The sequence below is a fragment of the Macaca nemestrina genome, chromosome 6 (assembly GCF_043159975.1).
Source record: "Macaca nemestrina isolate mMacNem1 chromosome 6, mMacNem.hap1, whole genome shotgun sequence".
NCBI classification, from domain to species: domain Eukaryota; kingdom Metazoa; phylum Chordata; class Mammalia; order Primates; family Cercopithecidae; genus Macaca; species Macaca nemestrina.
The window spans coordinates 29,091,947-29,109,802 of record NC_092130.1 but is presented as its reverse complement, the minus strand read 5'-3'; the positions used below and the strand labels follow the sequence as shown (position 1 = coordinate 29,109,802).

Genomic DNA, 17,856 nt, shown 5'->3' with positions numbered 1-17,856 from the left:
CAGGAGCACTTGGAGAAGATGAACAGTCTTCCAAGCTGTCTTGGAAAGCTACGAGTGGTAGCTTTCCAGGAATATAGAGTCCAGCTCCTCGAAAGAAAGGAAGACCAGGCCGGGTGTGGTGGCTCACACCTGTAATCCCAGCACTTTGGGAGGCCGAGGCAGGTGGATCACGACGTCAGGAGTTCAGGACCAGCCTAGCCAAGATGGTGAAACCCCGTCTCTACTAAAACTACAAAAATTAGCTGGGTGCGGTGGCAGGCGCCTGTAATCCTGGCTACTCAGGAGGTTGAGGCAGGAGAATTGCTTGAACCTGGGTGGCAGAGGTTGCAGTGAGCTGAGATCGTGCCACTGTACTCTAGTCTGCGTGACAGAGCAAGACTCTGTCTGAAAAAGAAAAGAAGGAAGGAAGGAAGGAAAGAAGGAAGGAAGGGAAGGAAGGAAGGAGGGAGGGAGGGAAGGAAGGAAGGAAGGAAGGAAGGAAGGAAGGAAAGAAAGAAGGAAGAAGGAAGGAGGGAAGGAAGGGAGGGAAGGCCTTCCAACTGGTCAAAGACTCAGGAGTCTGGCTTGACAAGGAGTGAGTGCCCCATTGCGGGAGGTATTCAAGCAGAAGCTAACATTGGTCAAGTGTGTTGGAGAAAGCATACAAGGGTCTGCTGGAGGAGGGGTCTGGAGGGAATAGAGTCAGATTTGATTGAGACTGGAAGAGATCTTCATTGTAGTCCCTTTTCAGAGGCAAAAGTTATTCTTTTCTTTCTTTTTCTTTCTTTTTTTTTTTTTTTCTTTCGAGATGGAGTCTTGCTTTGTTGCCAGGCTGGAGTGCAGTAGTGTGATCTCGGCTTACTGCAGCCTCTGCCCCCTGGGTTCAAGCGATTCTCCAGCCTCAGCCTCCCCAGTAGCTGGAACTATAGGTGGGCACCACCATACCAGGCTAATTTTTATATTTTTAGTAGAAACAGGGTTTCACCATGTTGGCCAGGATGGTCTCAATCTCCTGACCTCATGATCCTCCTGCCTCAGCCTCCCAAAGTGCTAGGATTATAGGCGTGAGCCACTGTGTCTGACCAAAAGTTATTCTTTAAAGGAGTCAAGATTAGGTAGGGATTCAAGAGACTTTCACTCTTGTGCAGTGTTGGTGAGAATGTAAATGGTGCAGCCACTGTGGAAAACAGTATGGAGATTTCTGAAAAAATTAAAAACAGAATTGCCGTATGATCCAGTTATCCCATGAAAAGAGGTCTGCTCTCCTGTGTTAATTACAGCATTATTCACTAAAGCCAAAATATGGAAACAATGCCCGTCAACAGAAGAATGGGTAAAGAGAATATGGTGTACACATATAACACCCTCAAGCCAGGCGCAGTGGCTCATACCTGTAATTCCAGCATTTTGGGAGGCCGAGGCAGGTGGATTACCTGAGGTCAACAGTTTGAGACCAGCCTGGTCAACATGGTGAAACCTCATCTCTACTAAAAATACAAAAATTAACTGGGTGTGATGGCATGGGCCTGTAATCCCAGCTACCCAGGAGGCTGAGGCAGGAGAATTGCTGGAAACTGGGAGGTGGAGGCTGTAGTGAGCTGAGATTACACCACTGCACTCGAGCCTGGGTGACAGAGCAAGACTCTGTCTCAAAAAAAAAAAAAAAAAAAAAAAAAAAAAAAAAGAGAGAGAGAGAAAAAAGAAAAGATTAAAAAAAAAAGAAAGAGTATTCAGCCTTAAAAAGAAGGAAATCCTGCCTTTTGTGACAACACGGATGAACCTGGAGGACATTATGCTAAGTGAAATGAGCCAGTCATGATGCCATTTATAAGAAATATCTGAAATCATCAAACTCATAGAAGCAGAGAATCGGATGGTGGTGGTGGTTGTCAGGAGCTGATTGGGGAGGGTACTGGGGAGCTGTTGCTCAGTGGGTATAAAGTTTCTGTTATGCAAGATGAATAAGTGCTAGACATCTGCTGTACAAGAGAGTGCCTGTGGTTAATAATACTTTATTACACACTTAAGAATTTAAGATGGTAGATCTCATGTTAAGTGTTCTTACCATAAAAAACAAAATGAAAACAAACAAACAAACAAAGGGGCACAGGAAACTTTTGGAAGTGATGGATATGTCTGTCTATTACCTTCATTGTGGTGATGGTTTCATGGGTGTATGCATATGTCCAAACTCATCAAATTGTTCATATTAACTATGTGCAGTGTTTTTGTGTTTTGATTATACCTCAGTAAAGCTGTTTTTTAAAAAAACAGAGACTTCCATTCTGATGCTTGGTTTGCTATTGACTTGCACTGTTACTCTGAATAATTCACATCCATTCACATTCCCCACCCCACTCTTTGCTCAATTCCTGGCTTCCAGTAAGCACTGCAAAGAATTGTTGAACAAATGGGTGAATGAGTGAATTAGTTGGACTGAGTATGAAGTTTACATTCACAATTGTGCATGTATGAGTAATTTTGGGTTTTTTTTGGGGGGGGTAAATGTCTATATCTTGAATTGCCATCACCATTATTTATTGAGAAATTACTATGATATGCTAAGGGCTTCATATACTTATCACATTTAATCATCAGAACCCAGAAGGGAGACCAGACGGGCTACCACTTCCACTGTATTAATGAGGAAGCTCAGGTTTGGGGAGGGCAAGTCTCTTGCTTAGGGTCCTACTCTGGGATTCGAACGTAGGTCTACCAGACTCCACACCGGAGCTCTAAAGCCCAGTGGTAAATTACTTCAGCTTCTCAAAGAGATCTGTGACCCCAGAAGGGTGAAGAGAAAATGCCCTACTGCCCTAGATTCTAATCATCCTACAGACTTTGGGGGAAGGGTCGGGTAGTTGCTGGGGCGGGAATGGAGGAGAAAGCAAGTAAGCAGGAGCACAGGAGGGCAGAGCCCGAGCCAGTAAGGGCTGCTATTTACAGTAGCCCCAGAGCCCCCAGAGAGGATGATAAGGGGGCGGACTGGGAAGAGCCGTTGTAAGAGGAGCCAGGGAGCGGGAGGGTACAATCTCCTCCCACGGGCCCTGCTGCCTCCAGCTCACCCTGTCGCCTGATGTCTAAATAAGGCGCAGAGGCACACTCCCAGCAGCTAAAAATAAACTTCTGCTTCCCCTCCTGCCCTTGGGCTCTGGCGACCTCCCCAGCCCAATCGGGGCTCTCCCTGGGCCCGACCGGCTCCCCCTTGGCCCCGAGGCAAGCCCTCGCCCGAGCTATAGAATCATCTCCCCAGAACCCCGACTGCAAGAACATCTGGACCAGAAGGCGGGGGGCGTGGGTCTCACTTGGCTCTGCATTGACAAACCTGGGCAAATCTCTTTTCTTCTCTGGACCTCAGTCTCCCCACACGTAAAATGAAGGCATTAGAATAGTGACGTAAAGCTCTAGCATTTTTGAATGAAGCCAAGATGCCACACTCTGGGGTCACATTTCACCAGAGTTTGCCCACAGGAGTTTTGTCGGTTCGGCAGATCCATGCAGAGGTTTTTTGTTTTTGTTTTTGTTTTAGACGGAGTCTCTCTCTGTCGCCCAGGCTGGAGTGCAGTGGCACGATCTCGGCGCACTGCAACCTCCACCTCCCAGGTTCAAGCAATTCTCCTGCTTCAGCCTCCCGAGTATCTGGGAGTACAGGTGCCCGCCACCACGCCCAGCTGATTTTTTATACTTTTTGGTAGAGACGGGGTTTCGCCATTTTGGCCAGGCTGGTCTCAAACTCCTGACCTCAAGTGATCCACCCGCCTCGGCCTCCCAAAGTGCTGGATTACAGGTGTGAGCCACCACACCCAGCTCCAAGCAGAGTTTTTTGTTTGTTTGTTTGTTTTTGTTTTCATAAATATCGGAATTATCTGCCCTCTATTAAATATTTGGAGAGTTCACATGAAAGTGGATTTCCAGCTTGTCTTGAAAAATCTGGCCACATTTGGCCAGCGTGTGACCAACAACGAGCCTGAGTTGGATAGCGGCCGCCCCCTCTTGGCGACATGGATGTACTACAGGTGTTTGGAGGCATTCTTAACGTTTCTTCCAGCCCTGCAGTCAATGGTGTGTGAGGCGTCGGGAGTGATTGCAGTGAGTATCCTGAGTTCAGGCAGATTCTGTTTGCATCCCAGAGCCCGGGACACTGGTATTGCTCTGCCTGGCAAATGTTTGCTGAATTAGCCAGCTAATGGAATGCTTTGGAAACTGTAAAGGACCCATGATGATGGTGCCCCCTGCCTGATTTGGTGCTGGAGCACTGCTATTCCCTGTACTGGAATCTAGGTCCCAAGCCCTAAGGGAAAAGGTCCTCATACCCTCACCCCAAACCCAACCCCATCCCTCCTTGGGAGGCATTAGACAATTAAGACTCTTTTGGGTACCGCCTGGGCCTTCTAAGACATCGGTGGGATTATCCTTCATTGGAAAACTGCTGGCACAAACAGCCAGGGTCTGCTAAACTCAAATAATCCTTGACAGCCACTTTGGAGGGACAAAAGGAAGAGGGTAGGAGGAGAGGTAGGAATAGTAGAGCAGAACTGTTTAAAGAACAGATTTCTGGTCAGCCTGCTCGGATTCACCCACCTTCTCTTGGGCAACTCATCTGAGATAAACACTTCACTGAATTAAAGAGTACTGAATTTGGGCGGGGTACTGTGGCTCACGCTTGTTATCCCCTTCTCCACTAAAAATACAAAAATTATCTGGGCATGGTGGTGGGCACCTGTAATCCCAGCTACCAGGGAGGCTGAGGCAGGAGAATCGCTTGAATGGGGGGAGGGGGCACGAGGGCAGAGGTTGCAGTGAGCTGAGATCACGCCACTTCACTCCAGCCTGGGCAAAAGAGCAAAACTCTGTCTCAAACCAACAAAAAAAAAAAGAGTACTGAATTTGGACTGGTCCTCAGACATCACAGAATCAACTGATTTCAACATACAGTGTTGAGTGATAGGGCATAGGGAAGAGAATCTAGGAAGAACAGAGGCTCTGTCCTTCCTGTCCTGTTTCAGTCAGGAGAAGGGGCGGGGAAAGTTCTCCAGGCACCTTCCTTAGGGATAAATAGTTGACTCTATTTGTATCCCACTCCTACCACCCAATGGTGGAGAAAGCCAGTCTAATCTAGACCCTAGCTATTCAAACCCTGGGACTCAGACCAGCTGCTTTGGTGTCATGGGGAGCTAGTTAGAAATGCAAATTCTCAGACTCCACTCCAGACTTGCTGAATCATAATCTGCGTTTTAGTGAGATCTCAGGTATTTTGCATGCATGTTACTGTTAGGGAGGCCTTTAGAACAGTGGTTCTTAATATCAGCAGCATATTGGAATCCTCTGGGGGACTTTAAAAAATGTTAGTACATAGGTCCCAACCTGGTGTGCAACCTAGGCCTGGGGAGGGTTTCAAGCACCTTGATGACCCCAATGTGTAGCCAGCATTGATCATCACAGCTCTAGAAAAAAGCTCTAATGAGATGAAAATCTTTGGGAATCAAAACAATGCCTGCCTACACAAAAGCCACCCATCTTGGGCCCTCAGACTGAGGCTGGTGAGGATGCTGCTCCCAAGCCTGCCTTCCATAGCCCTGCCCAGCCTGCTTGACATCCCTGTTCCTCATTGTCCAGCCTCTAAGTGCTCTCCAGATTCAGACTGGTGAGGTGAGAAGGGGGTGGTTCTCTTATCAGCTCTTGCCCAGAGGTGTGGCCCTGAGCTGGGAGACTGGAAACCTGAATACTTACCCTAGCTCTGCTGTGTGGTCTTGGGCAAAGGTAATTTCTGTCTCTCACTAAGCTTCAGTTTCTTTTCCACTAAAATAACATCTAGTGTTCCTTTCATTTGTATACACATATATGTACAGAGACTCTCAAAGTTGAATGGGATTTTCTAGTTTGAACTTACCTTCTTACAAATGGGGAAACTGAGGCACAATAAGATTAAAGACTGCCTATAGTCAGAAACAACATCACCATTTAGAGAGAAATTTTGACCAATGAAAAATTATTCATTGTCTAGAACATACCCTTCTACATTCCTGTGAACCCTGAAAATCTGAGGTCTCAGTTAATTTAGAAAGTTTATTTTGCCAAGGTTGTGGACGAGTGCCCATGATATAGCCTCAGGAAGTCCTGACAACATTTGCCCAAGGTGGTCAGAGCATAGTTTGGTTTTATACATTTTAGGGAGACATGAGACATCAATCAAAGTATTTAAGAAGTACATTAGTTCCATCCAGAAAGGTGGGGACAATCTGAAGTGGGGAGGGAACTTCCAGGTCACAGGCAGGTGACAGACAAAAGGTTGCATTCTTCTGAGTTTCCAAAGGAGGCAGTCAGATATGCATTTATCTCAGTGAGCGGAGGGTGACTTTGAATAGAATGGGAGGCAGGTTGGCCCTAAGCAGTTCCCAGTTTGACTCGCAGAGGCCAATTTTCCCTCCAATTTGCACATTTATTCCACTATTCCTGATCTAGAAACGAATGTTGTTTGGATTTTCCTTGAACTGTTTATAACGTCTTACAGGTTCCCTCCCTTAGTGAGTTAAATACAATCTTTAACACCTGTTCATTTTATATGTGTGTGAGAGTTATGATATCTTCTTTTTGAAAATTATCTTTTAATAACAAGAATAGGCAAGATTTAAAACAAGATGTCCTGACTAAATTTGGGGTCGAACCCTCACAGAGACCAGGTGATACCAAAAATGGGAGCTGCATATGCTGTAGGGGCTGTGGAGGCTGCAGGGCCTGGCCCCACCTAGAGGGTGGTGGCAGCACAGCTTCAATGAACCGTTGCCCTGGGGAAAAAAGCTGGTGTTTCCAAATTGTCTGATTTTTCAGAAAAAGCTGGAAATCTACCGTTTAATGAGAAATCTTTTTTTTTTTTTTTTTTTGAGATGGAGTCTCACTCTGTCTCCCGGACTGGAATGCACTGGTGCAATCTTGGCTCACCGCAACCTCCACCTCCCTGATTCAAACGATTCTCCTGCTTCAGCCTCCCGAGTAGCTGGGATTACAGGTTCCTGCCACCATGCCCAACTAATTTTTGTATGTTTTAGTAGAGACGGGATTTTACCGTATTAGCGAGGTTGGTCTCGAACTCCTGACCTCCTGATTCACCCTCCTTGGCCTCCCAAAGTGCTGGGATTATAGGCGTGAACCACCACGCCAGCCGAAATAATCTTTTAAAATTGTACATTAGCAATTAAGTGATATTTTCTAAGAAACACCATGCAGACAAACAAATCATGTTTGAGGCTGGCATCACCTATCTGTGACCTCTACATCTGACCCACATGACTGCCACACACATAGTTGAGGTGTAAGTGTTACTGATTGAGGGTGTCCAGGTTTTTGGCGTTTTGAACAAAGAATTGGACAAAATGCACAAACAAAGCATGGAAAGAATGAAGCAACAAAAGCAGAGATTTATTGAAAATGAAAGCACACTCCACAGGGTGGGAGGGGGCCCAAGCAAGTGGCTCAAGGGCCCGGTTACAGAATTTTCTGGGGTTTAAATGCCTTCTAGAGGTTTCCATTGGTTATGTGGTGTATGGCTAGAATGAAGAGGCTAAACTGAAGTTATAAAGTTATTTACTTGGTATACACCCTATGTAAATGAAGAGGATGAAGTAAAGTTACAAAGTCATTTTCCATGTAAATAGGATATTTCTTGTCATAGCTAAAGTGTTTCAGTTTGATTTAGTTCTAGGAAGTCTTTAGGTTCACTGCCTCAGGGCCCTTTTCTCCTGCCTCCTATGCACTTTTAACACTCAGGGCACACACACACACACACACACACACACACCCCAGCCTTTAGATATTGGCTGGTCCCCAACAACACCCATACCCACCATACACAAGCATGGCTTGTAGGTTGTACACTGGGCCATATTATTTCAAGGCCCAGATCCTTGCCATGAATAGTAAGCTGGCAATAATTTCCAGTTTTTATTTTACGTTTTTTTTTTTGAGACAGGGTCTCGCTCTGTTGCCCAGGGTAAAGTGCAGTGGCGCGATCGCAGCTCACTGCAACCTCCACCTCCTGGGCTATGGCAATCCTCTCATCTCAGCCTCCTGAGTAACTTGAACTACAGATGTGCGTGGATAATTTTTTGTATTTTTTGTAGAGACAAAGTCTCACCGTGTTGCCCAGGCTGGTCTCAAACTCCTGGGCTCAAGTACACAAGCACCCACCTCTGCCTCCTAAAGTGCTGGGATCACAGGCATGAGCCACTGCACCCAGCCTAATTTCCAGTTTCCTAATCAATCACTCTTAGAAGGTGAGTTCTTCAGGGACAGAGGCCTTGCTTTTAATAATTGCCGCTTCTATGTATGTGTGCACTTATTATATGTATGTCAGATACTTTACATCACTGTATGTCAACCTTGGCTGCACATTGTAGTCACCTGTTTTTTGTTTTTTTTTAAAGTATCAATGGTTAGGTGCCATCTCGAGAGATTTAGATGTCTAGAGTGTGGCCTGGGGGTTGGAATTTTTAAAAGCTCCCAGAGGACTGCAATGTGAGGCTCTGGCTGGGAAGCATGGCCTGATGGTCTTGACCATGTTTAATTTTTCCATTGGCTCTTTTCCCAAGTGTTTCTCATTTCTCCCAGGGACAGTCAAAGCCCACCTCCTCGGAGAGCTCTTATCAGACCCCAAAAGGCAACCCACCCCAATTTGTGTTACTTTAATCTGATTTTTTTTGTTATCTAGTATTATTACTTGATGCTATCATCTTGTTTCTTTCTTTCTTTGCTGATTGCGCTTTACTAAGATTCTAATCGTAGGGGGATGGGGTGTGCCTGTGGGGGTAGGGGCAGGGCCTTTATCTTGTTCAGTAGTTGAATTGATGAGTCAGTGAGTGAATAGTTTATCACTGAGAGGTAGTTTCATTATTATCATCTTGAATCTTCATTTTACAAATGAGAAAACTGAGGTCGGAGAGGTTAAGACCCTGCCCAAGTTCTCTCAGCAGGAGGTGGCAGGGCCAGGGTGCAACCTGGGGTCTACCTGACTGGGAACATGTCCCTTCCCTTCTTCCATCTTGTTTATGGCTTGGTTTCCAGTCACTGTGTCTGTGACCTTCCAAAATTTCATCCAAATTCCTTTATGTGGAGATGCCAGGTACTCTCATCTGAAAGGAATATGCCACCGAGGTGGCTGGGAGAGTTAACCTTCCACTGCCTGAGGGTGTTGACCTCTTGTATGATAGTGCAGTGTGTCTGTATTTAGGAGTTGAGAGGAAGCGGGTAACTGGGTTGAGGGGACTTGACAGACAAGGAATGATGCTGGAAGGGTCTGTGCAGCCCCTTCCTATTTCCCAGTGACTCTGCAGGGCATACCATGCTGGCATTGTGGTTACCCTGAGCAACCACCCAAACCTCCACCAAGAAGCAGAACCACAGGGGTGTCTCTCACCCGCATGTACCAAGGAGCGGAGCTACGGGGGCATCCATCACCTACACGCCCACCAAGGACCAGAGCCACGTGGGAATCTCTCATCTACACATATACCAAGGAGCAGAGCTACATGGGCATCTCTCACCCACATCCACCAAGGAGCAGAGCCACAGCGGCGTCTGTCACCCATATCCACCTGGAGCAGAGCCACATGGCCATCTCTCATATAATCTGTAGGTTCAGCCTTAGGAGAAGTGATGTCTAGTTTCACTTCTTCTATGTACCACTGGGCAAGTCCTCTTTCTCATGGATCTCATGAAGAGGTTGTGTTACCGGTAGAGGGTCTTGACTGCAACTTGTCCAGATTCTTGGCATTTTGAACAAAGAAATGAACAAAACGCACAGCAAAGCGAGGAAAGAAAGAAGCAATGAAAGAATGCAGCTGGGTGCAGTGGCTCAAGTCTGTAATCCCAGCACTTTGGGAGGCTGAGGCGGGTGGATCACCTGAGGTCATGAGTTCAAGACTCAAGACCAGCCTGGCCAACTTGGCGAAACCCCGTCTCTACAAAAAATTTACAAAAAATTAGTGGGGCGTGGTGGTGAGTGCCTGTAATCCCAGCGACTCGGGAAGCTGAGGCAGGAGAATCACTTGAACCCAGGAAGTGGAGGTTGCAGTGAGCGGAGATGGCGCCACTGCACTCCAGCCTGGGCAACAGAGAGAGACTCCATCTCAAAAAAAAAAAAAGAGCATGAAAGTGGGGATTTATTGAAAATGAAAGTACACTCCACAGTATGGGAGCAGCCTGAGCAGCAGCTCAAGGGCCCCCCAATACAGAATCTTCTGGGGTCCAGACACCCTCTAGAGGTCTCCCATTGGCTACTTGGTGCTCCCTTCATGTAAATAAAGTGTTGGCCCACAATCAGTCTGATTGGTTGCTGAAGCAACCAATAGGAGGCTGAAATGTCAAAGGTCGCCCTCCTGTGCAAACATCTGATTGGTTGCATAAAGCAGGACACAGTGACTAACGCACTTTGGGAGGCTGGAGACAGGCAGATCACCAGAGGCCAGGAGTTCAAGACCAGCCTGGCCATTTCTCTACTGAAAATACTTTTAAAATTAGCCAGGTGTGGTGGCAGGCACCTGTGATTCCAGCCACTCGGGAGGCTGAGGCAGGAGAATTGCTTGAAACCGGGAGGCAGAGGCTACAGTGAGCTGAGATCGTGCCATTGCACTCCAGCCTAGGTAACAGAGCAAGACTCCATCTCAGAAAAAAAAAAAAAAAAAAAAAAAAAGGCAACCAATCAGAGGTACTTTCAATTTCCCATCTGCTGTACAGACAAGGTGAGGGTTTGCAAAGGGAGTAGCCTCTGGTCCTTTTGTTACTTAACTGTGGAAAGTTAGGGTTTTCGTTTCAATTTAGTTCTAGGAAGTCAGTGTGAAACAACCTTAGGTTCCCTGCCTCCAGACCCTGTTCTGCTGCCTCATCTCATCCCTGAGAGACGTGATCCCCATAAATCTTTATGGAAGGCAGAGGGACTAATGGACTTTCTTCTGTAACTGCTTCATGCTGACTTGGGCGTAGTCCCTATCTGTTGGAGATCACAGAACTCTCTCCCTACTCTGTCTGGTGGAGACAGGGTGGCTTCTTGACGGCCAGGGGTGGTGTCTTAACTTGGAACTGGCTGGAAACCTTGTTACGTGATCATCTGAGGCTTGATAGTCTCTATGCAAGAGAAAATGAATTCAGTTAAAAGACTTAATGGGAACTTTGGGTGTGGATACCTATGCTGTCAGGAATGTTTGTTATAAAAATGAATTAAAACATTCAGCTTAATTACTACAAAGGAAATGATTCCATCCATTTGGAAGAAGGCAATTAAACTGCAAAAATAAAATCAATGACTACTATTATCCAGCCTACAGTAATTATGCAACAAAGACACCAAGGAAAATTGGTAGGCATTTACTCATCTTTTGGCTGTCTTCTAAACAGGTACTTCAGGGCTTCCACAAGTTCACAGGTGTAGTGGCTGATGGAAGCTTCAGGTTCCTGGTCCGGAGCTTCTGGTATTGCTGGTTTGATCCTTGAAAGGTGTACCCAATCTAATCCTTGCATCTAATCCTTGTACTTTGATGGCAGAAGGCATAGCCAGTATTACTGAACATGGTCCCTTCCATTTGGGTTGTAATTGTTGAACAGTTGATCCCTCCTTCTGTGTTTTAACAAGTACCTTATCTCCTGGCCTGATTTGGGGTTGCTGGTTAGTTCCCAGTAAGGGGAGCCTTTGAATTCCACACTTTTCTAAAGCCTGCTGAAATTGTCCTAGGTTGACTAGGTATTTTAAACTGGCTATTTCTGGATCAGTAATTATTAGTTAAGAATGGCCTTCTGTATAACATTTCATTATATTCGCTTATATTAATTTTTGCGCTAGAGGTATTATGGATCCTTAAGAGGGCGATGGACAGTAAGCTGACCCGAGTTTCTGATGTTTCCTGACATAGCTTAGCTAACACCTGTTTTAGAGTTTGGTTACCCGTTTCTACTTTCCTGGAGGATTGAGGCCTCCATGCTGAATATAAATGGTACTTGATTCCAAGAACCTTAGCAACCGCTCAAGTTATTTGGAGATAAAGGACAGGACATTATCACTTTGGAGGCTCTGAGGTAACCCAAACTAGGGGATTATTTCTTTTAAGACAACCTTTATAATCTCATTAGCCTTCTGTGTTCTGGTAGGATAAACTTCAACCCAACCAGTAAAGGTATCTACTAGTACTAACAAAAACTTGTATCCTCTGCAAGCTGGCATATAGGTGAAGTCTAATTGCCAGTCTCCCCCTGGAAACTTTCCTCTCCTCTGGATTGGTTCTATTAGAGGGGGCATTTTGTTTCCCGGGTTGTTAAGTGCACAGAGTGAGCAGGCTTCGCAGACCTGCCTAGCCACTGAAGTTAGACCCAGTAAAGAGCTTGTTTACCATAATCAGAGTTGCATCCCTCCCAATATGGAAAGAGTCATGCAGGGCTTTTATAACTTTCTACTGGGCTGTCTGAGGGAGATATATTTTTGACCCCATATACCACCAGGATCCTTCTTTTTGTTCCCCTTGTTTCTTTATTAACTGTTCTTACTAACCAGTATTCCCCTAAAGGCTTTAGAATAGGTAAGATGGGGATATTGCAGGGAGAATTACAGGGTTTTAAGAGCCCATGGGTAAGTAATACCTCAACTATGGGTGCTGGATCATTTCTCACTTCCTGCTTAATCGGGTATTATTTTTGATTAGGAAAATAGCTGGGGTCTTCAAGCTGTATTTTGACTGGCACTGCTGTTTTAGCCTTCCCCGGTTTTCTAGTATACAATGCCAGCAGGTTAACCTGTTTATTAATGTGGTCTTGGACATTGTCTGTATTTTTGGCTATTAGCAATTTCACTGGATGATGTTTACATTGTAGTAGTGCCCTTATTTTAACCATAATCTCTCTTCCCAGCAGGGGGTTGGGTAGCTTGATACTACTAGGCATTCCTGTTGGAAGATTTGTTTCTTAAATTGACAAATCAAAGGATGAGTAAAAAATCTGGTTTGTGGTTTCCCTTCCATTCCTGTAACACTCATGGACCAGGAGGAAAGTTTCCCTGCATAAGCAGTAAGGACAGAGTAATTTGCCCCTGCATCAAAATGAAACTGAATTTGGGTGCCCACGACATCCAGAGTTACTCGGGGCTCCCCAGAGGTAATTATAATGTTCCTGGACAGGGGCAGTGAGGAAGATCCCGGGCCCCTTCAGTCTTCACCTGATTCCTCCTTTCGCACTGCTAGAGTTTTGCCTAACCCAGCCCCTCCGTGGGAGCAAAGGCAGTCAATTCTCCAGTGCTAGGGTTCATGACTGGTGCCTTTGCACTGACAGCAGGGGCCTTGGGCGGGGAGGGGGGGTACTTAGTACATTCCTTTGCCCAATGCCTGCTTTTCTTGCATTTGAAGGAAGACTTGCCTTTGCTGGCATTATCTTTACGGTCCTCCGGGTTTCCCTTAGACACTCTTTGGGCGTTCAGGGCATCACCAATGATGGCTGCCATAATTTTGGCTTGCATCTTTCTTTACTCTGTTCTCTTTTTCCTTCCTCCAGGTCATGATTGTTATACACCATAAAGGCAGTATCAAGAAGTTGATTTTGATTAGTTTGTGGCCCCATCTGTAGCTTTTGGAGTTCACGTCTAATGTCTGGGGCAGACTGGCTAATGAAATGCTGTGCCATTAATATTTTGCCTTTGGGAGAGGAAGGGTCCAGATTAGTATATATTTAAAGGCTTCCTCCAGCCTACCATAAAACATGGCTGGATTTTCCTTCTTGCCTTGTGTAACGTCCCATACTTTATCATAATTTACTCCCTTAGTTAATCCCTTTCTCATTCTTCCAAGGACAGTCTCAAGAAATTTAGCCCAGTGGTTCATTCCCATGGGGGCGTTATAGTCTCAATTAGGATCAGTAGTGGGAACTGTGTCTGGGCCTCGGTAATTGCCCTGAGGGTTTCAGGTGGATAATTCATCCACTTCCTTGCTGGCAGCCTCAAAGATGTGTTCCTTTTCTGAGGGAGTGTCAACAGGTCAATTCATTGCTAGAATGAATTGACCATCTCTCCATGAGAGATGAAAGGCTAAGGTCAAAGTTTGGAACCCATCTGCAAATTTCCTAGGATTCTCAGAACAGCTTCCTAGCCTTTCCTTACATTGTTGTATATTAGTTGTAGAGAAGGGGGCCTGCACTAGGACTGGCCCCTCAACTCCTGCTACTTCCCTAAGGTGTAGCAGGGCTGGAAGTAGAGTTGAATACAGGGTTCCCCTCCGAATGTGAGGGGGACTTAGTAGGGTCTCTGGTGTTTGCTCCTGGGCTGTATGGGAGTGGTCACTGTTCACTCTGAGAGACAGGTGGCCCTTGTAAGCGGGGGTCATCTATAATATGTAGTTCTCCCTTAGAACTTTCCTTTGTGGGGGGGGTTCTGGGAGTTTCACAGATTCTTAGGTTTTGGTATAGGGTCATGAAAGTCTGTACATACAAGATTTCTGGCCATTTGCCCTGCCTCTTGCAAAATAGGTCTAATTGCAGGATGATGTCATAATTAAGGCTACCATTGACTACCCATTTTTTCCAGGCTGGGCAGCTCATAATGGAGCCAGACAGTACTGCAGAAAAAAATTATATGCTTTCTCTTTAGATTGTCAGGGTCAAATTGATTCCAATGGTGGAGGATGTAGCCAAGCGGGCAATCAGGTGGAATAGGTGGAGAATTGCCCATAGTGGTCTGGAAAAGAGAAGAGGACTTTGAAAAGTGGAAGGCTCACCAGGTGACCCAAATTTTACCTAGGACATTCCTACTATGAACTTTCCTTAAGGTTTTCCCATGCCACTTAAACCAACCCTTTAACTCTTTCAATTTAGGCAACAATAGATTCCCTTTCATGAATTACCCCCACTCCCCATGCACCACACAGACCACCTATGATATGCCTGGCCCCTCTGACTCATATAACCTTTTTGCATAGCTGGGTGGGTTTTCTGTCCTTAGCCAGTCGAGTAGGGGAAGGGAAGGGAAGGGAAGAATTTAGCATAAGAAAGTTTAAGTCACCTGAAACATGTGTGAGTTTGCCCTGAATGAGCTGCTGCTGCCAACCGAGACACAGGTAGGGATCAGGGACTATAATCAGAAAGGATAGAAAAGAGTCTTTCACCCTTCTGGGCAGGGCAGCCATCCCTGTTCCCTCGTTGGCCTTCAGAGAACACTGGAGAGTGGCCCTGACCAGTTCCCCTCAATTACCAAGGAGTTACTAGGAAACAACCAGTGAAAGACTGAAAAAGCAAAAAAGGAAAAGAACTCGAAAGAAAGAAAGAAAGAAAGAAAGAAAGAAAGAAAGAAAGAAAGAAAGAAAGAAAGAAAGAAAGAAAGAAAGAAAGAAAGAAAGAAGGAAGGAAGGAAGGAAGGAAGGAAGGAAGGAAGGAAGGAAGGAAAGAAAGAAAGAAAGAAAGAAAGAAAGAAAGAAAGAAAGAAAGAAAGAAAGAAAGAAAGAAAGAAAGAAAAGGAATAGGACTCAGACAAATGAAAACAAGGAAAAAGACTCCTCACCCTAAACAGGCAGTGGTGGTCAAATGCTTCGACATGGAAGCCTTTCAGTTTCACCAGACAGTGGCCCTGGCCAGAAACTTGCAATTTCCTCTGTGCTTAGGCGCTGCCCACTGAGGGTTCCGAGTTGGAAAGGAAGAGAGAGAGGGAGAGAAAGATTCCCCTGCATTAAAAGGGAAAAGGAGAAAAATCAATTCCAAGCTTTGGGCCTACCTTCTCTCCTGGCTGGCTTGCCAAAATATGTTTCCTGTAGAGGGTTTTGACTGAAAGTTGTCTAGGTTCTTGGGGTTTTTGAACAAAGAGTTGGAGAAAACACACAGAAAAGCAAGGAAAAAATGGAGCGATGAAAGAACAAAAGCAAGGGTTTATTAAAAATGAAAGTACATTCCACAGTGTCGGGGCGGGCCAAGCAGCAGCTCAAGGGCCCAGATACGGAATCTTCTTGGGTCCAAATACGCCCTAGAGGTTTCCCATTGGCCACTTGGTGTTCACCTCATGTAAATGACATGGTGGCCCACAATCAGTCTGATTGGTTAACTAGAGGACGAAGTGAAGTTACAAAGGTCACACTCCTGTGCAAACATCTGATTGGTTGTGGAAAGCAACCAATCAGGCTGAAGTGAAGTTACAAAGTTGCACTTCTATGCAATTTTAACATAGAAATTGAAATGTAGCATAGCAATTGAAATGTGCTTTCAATTTCCCATCTGCTGCACAGAAAAGGTGGGGGTTTGCAAAGAGAGAGTAGCCTCTGGTCCTCTTGTTACTTAGCTGTGGAAAGTTAGGGTTTTCCTTTCAATTTAGTTCTAGGAAGTCAGCGTGAAATGGTCTTAGGTTCCCTGCCTCCAGACTCTATTCTCCTACCTCAGTTGGGCTAGATGAAAGGGAAGAGTTGATCAGAATGGGAGGATCATTAGGTAAAGTGTGGAGCTTAGTTAATAATAGTGTACCAATGTCATGCTCTCAGATTTTTTTAAAAAAATTTAATTTTTTATTCTTTTGCCACCTCCTTGTCGCTGGCAGTTGAAAGGACCCCCACGCCTGGGGGTCCCAGTTATGCACAAGCAGAAGCTCTGGGTCTGCAGCCTGAACCCCCGGCCAGGCCACAGGAGTCATACTCAACAACAGAAGAAACGAAGAGAACTTTGTACTATTTTTGCAACTTTTCTGTAAACCTAAAATTAATTCCAAAATAAAAAGTTTACTTTAAAAAAGATGATCAGGTGAGTTTTAAATTCTACACATGCATTCATGTACTCAACAAATTGTCTATTATGCATCAGGCACTGGGTATGAGTGCCTCAGTCATGATGCCACCCCGTGTGGAGTTCACAATCTTGTGGTAAGTTGGTGGTAACAGTAACCCTGTTTTATCTAAAAGCAAATCTCCAACTCGTGTATTAACCTGACGAAATCTTGGCTGTTGGGGTGTCTAAAAAGTCTTGCTCTATCCCTTCCTAGCTGTGTGACCTTGGCGAGCTAACCTCACTGTGTATCAGTTTCCTCAGTCCTAAAATTGGGGAAGAAAAAAAGCATTCCCTCGTGAGTCCTTAGCATGCTTTCAAGCAGTTACTAAATGTTAGTTTGCAAAACAGCTATAATTATTAAAAAAACACGGATTCATGAAGTCAAGAGATCAAGACCATCCTGGACAACATGGTGAAACCCTGTGTCTACTAAAAACAGAAAAATTAGCTGGGCGTGGTGGCGCGTGCCTGTAGTCCCAGCTACTCGGGGGGCTGAGGCGGAAGAATCGTTTGAATCCGGGAGGCGGAGGTTGCAGTGAGCCGAGATCGCGCTACTGCACTCCAGCTCGGGCAACAGAGGGAGACTCCGTGTCAAAGCAAGAAAAAAAAACAACAAAACACGGATATGGGGAAGCGTAACACTGCAGAGAGCCTGACATTTTTGTCAAGAAAGATTTGGGGATGAAAACACTGAATCCGCGGTTTCCCAAAGGTCCTTCCTTTAGGAAGGAGGTGATGGTCCCGGCACGAGTGCACAAACCGCAGGTCCGCTCCATCCCCGGCCCGGCGCCGCTCTTCCCAGAAGCTCGGCTCCGCCCCGCCCCCGACTCCGCTCGGCCCCTTCTCGCGCCATGGCCCCGCCCCTCCCGTGCGCGCAGCTTCGCCCCGCCCTCGGGATCCCGTCCCAACCTTGTGCTAAGCTCCCTTCAGTTTCAGAAGCATTCATTCCTTTGCAGTCAGCTCCGCCCCTTTCTCCTCCAACTCCGCCTACGCCCCACAGAGGGAAGGCCTTAACACCTACGCTAGAGAGATAGACTCCAATGAAAAGAGCGAGGGGGCGGAGCCGGGAGGAATCGGTCCAACTCTCGGCCGGGAAAACTCTGGCCGGGGCGGGGCAGG

General features: G+C 45.9%; 1 non-coding gene across 1 annotated transcript; it reads right to left on the bottom strand.

The window, feature by feature from the left end:
* Positions 1-16,498: 16,498 nt before the first annotated feature.
* LOC112424143 (small nucleolar RNA SNORA76) lies at positions 16,499-16,621 on the bottom strand. Its single transcript, XR_003014814.1, has one exon. It is a non-coding gene; the product is annotated as a small nucleolar RNA SNORA76 (small nucleolar RNA).
* Between the last annotated feature and the right edge of the window lie 1,235 nt (positions 16,622-17,856).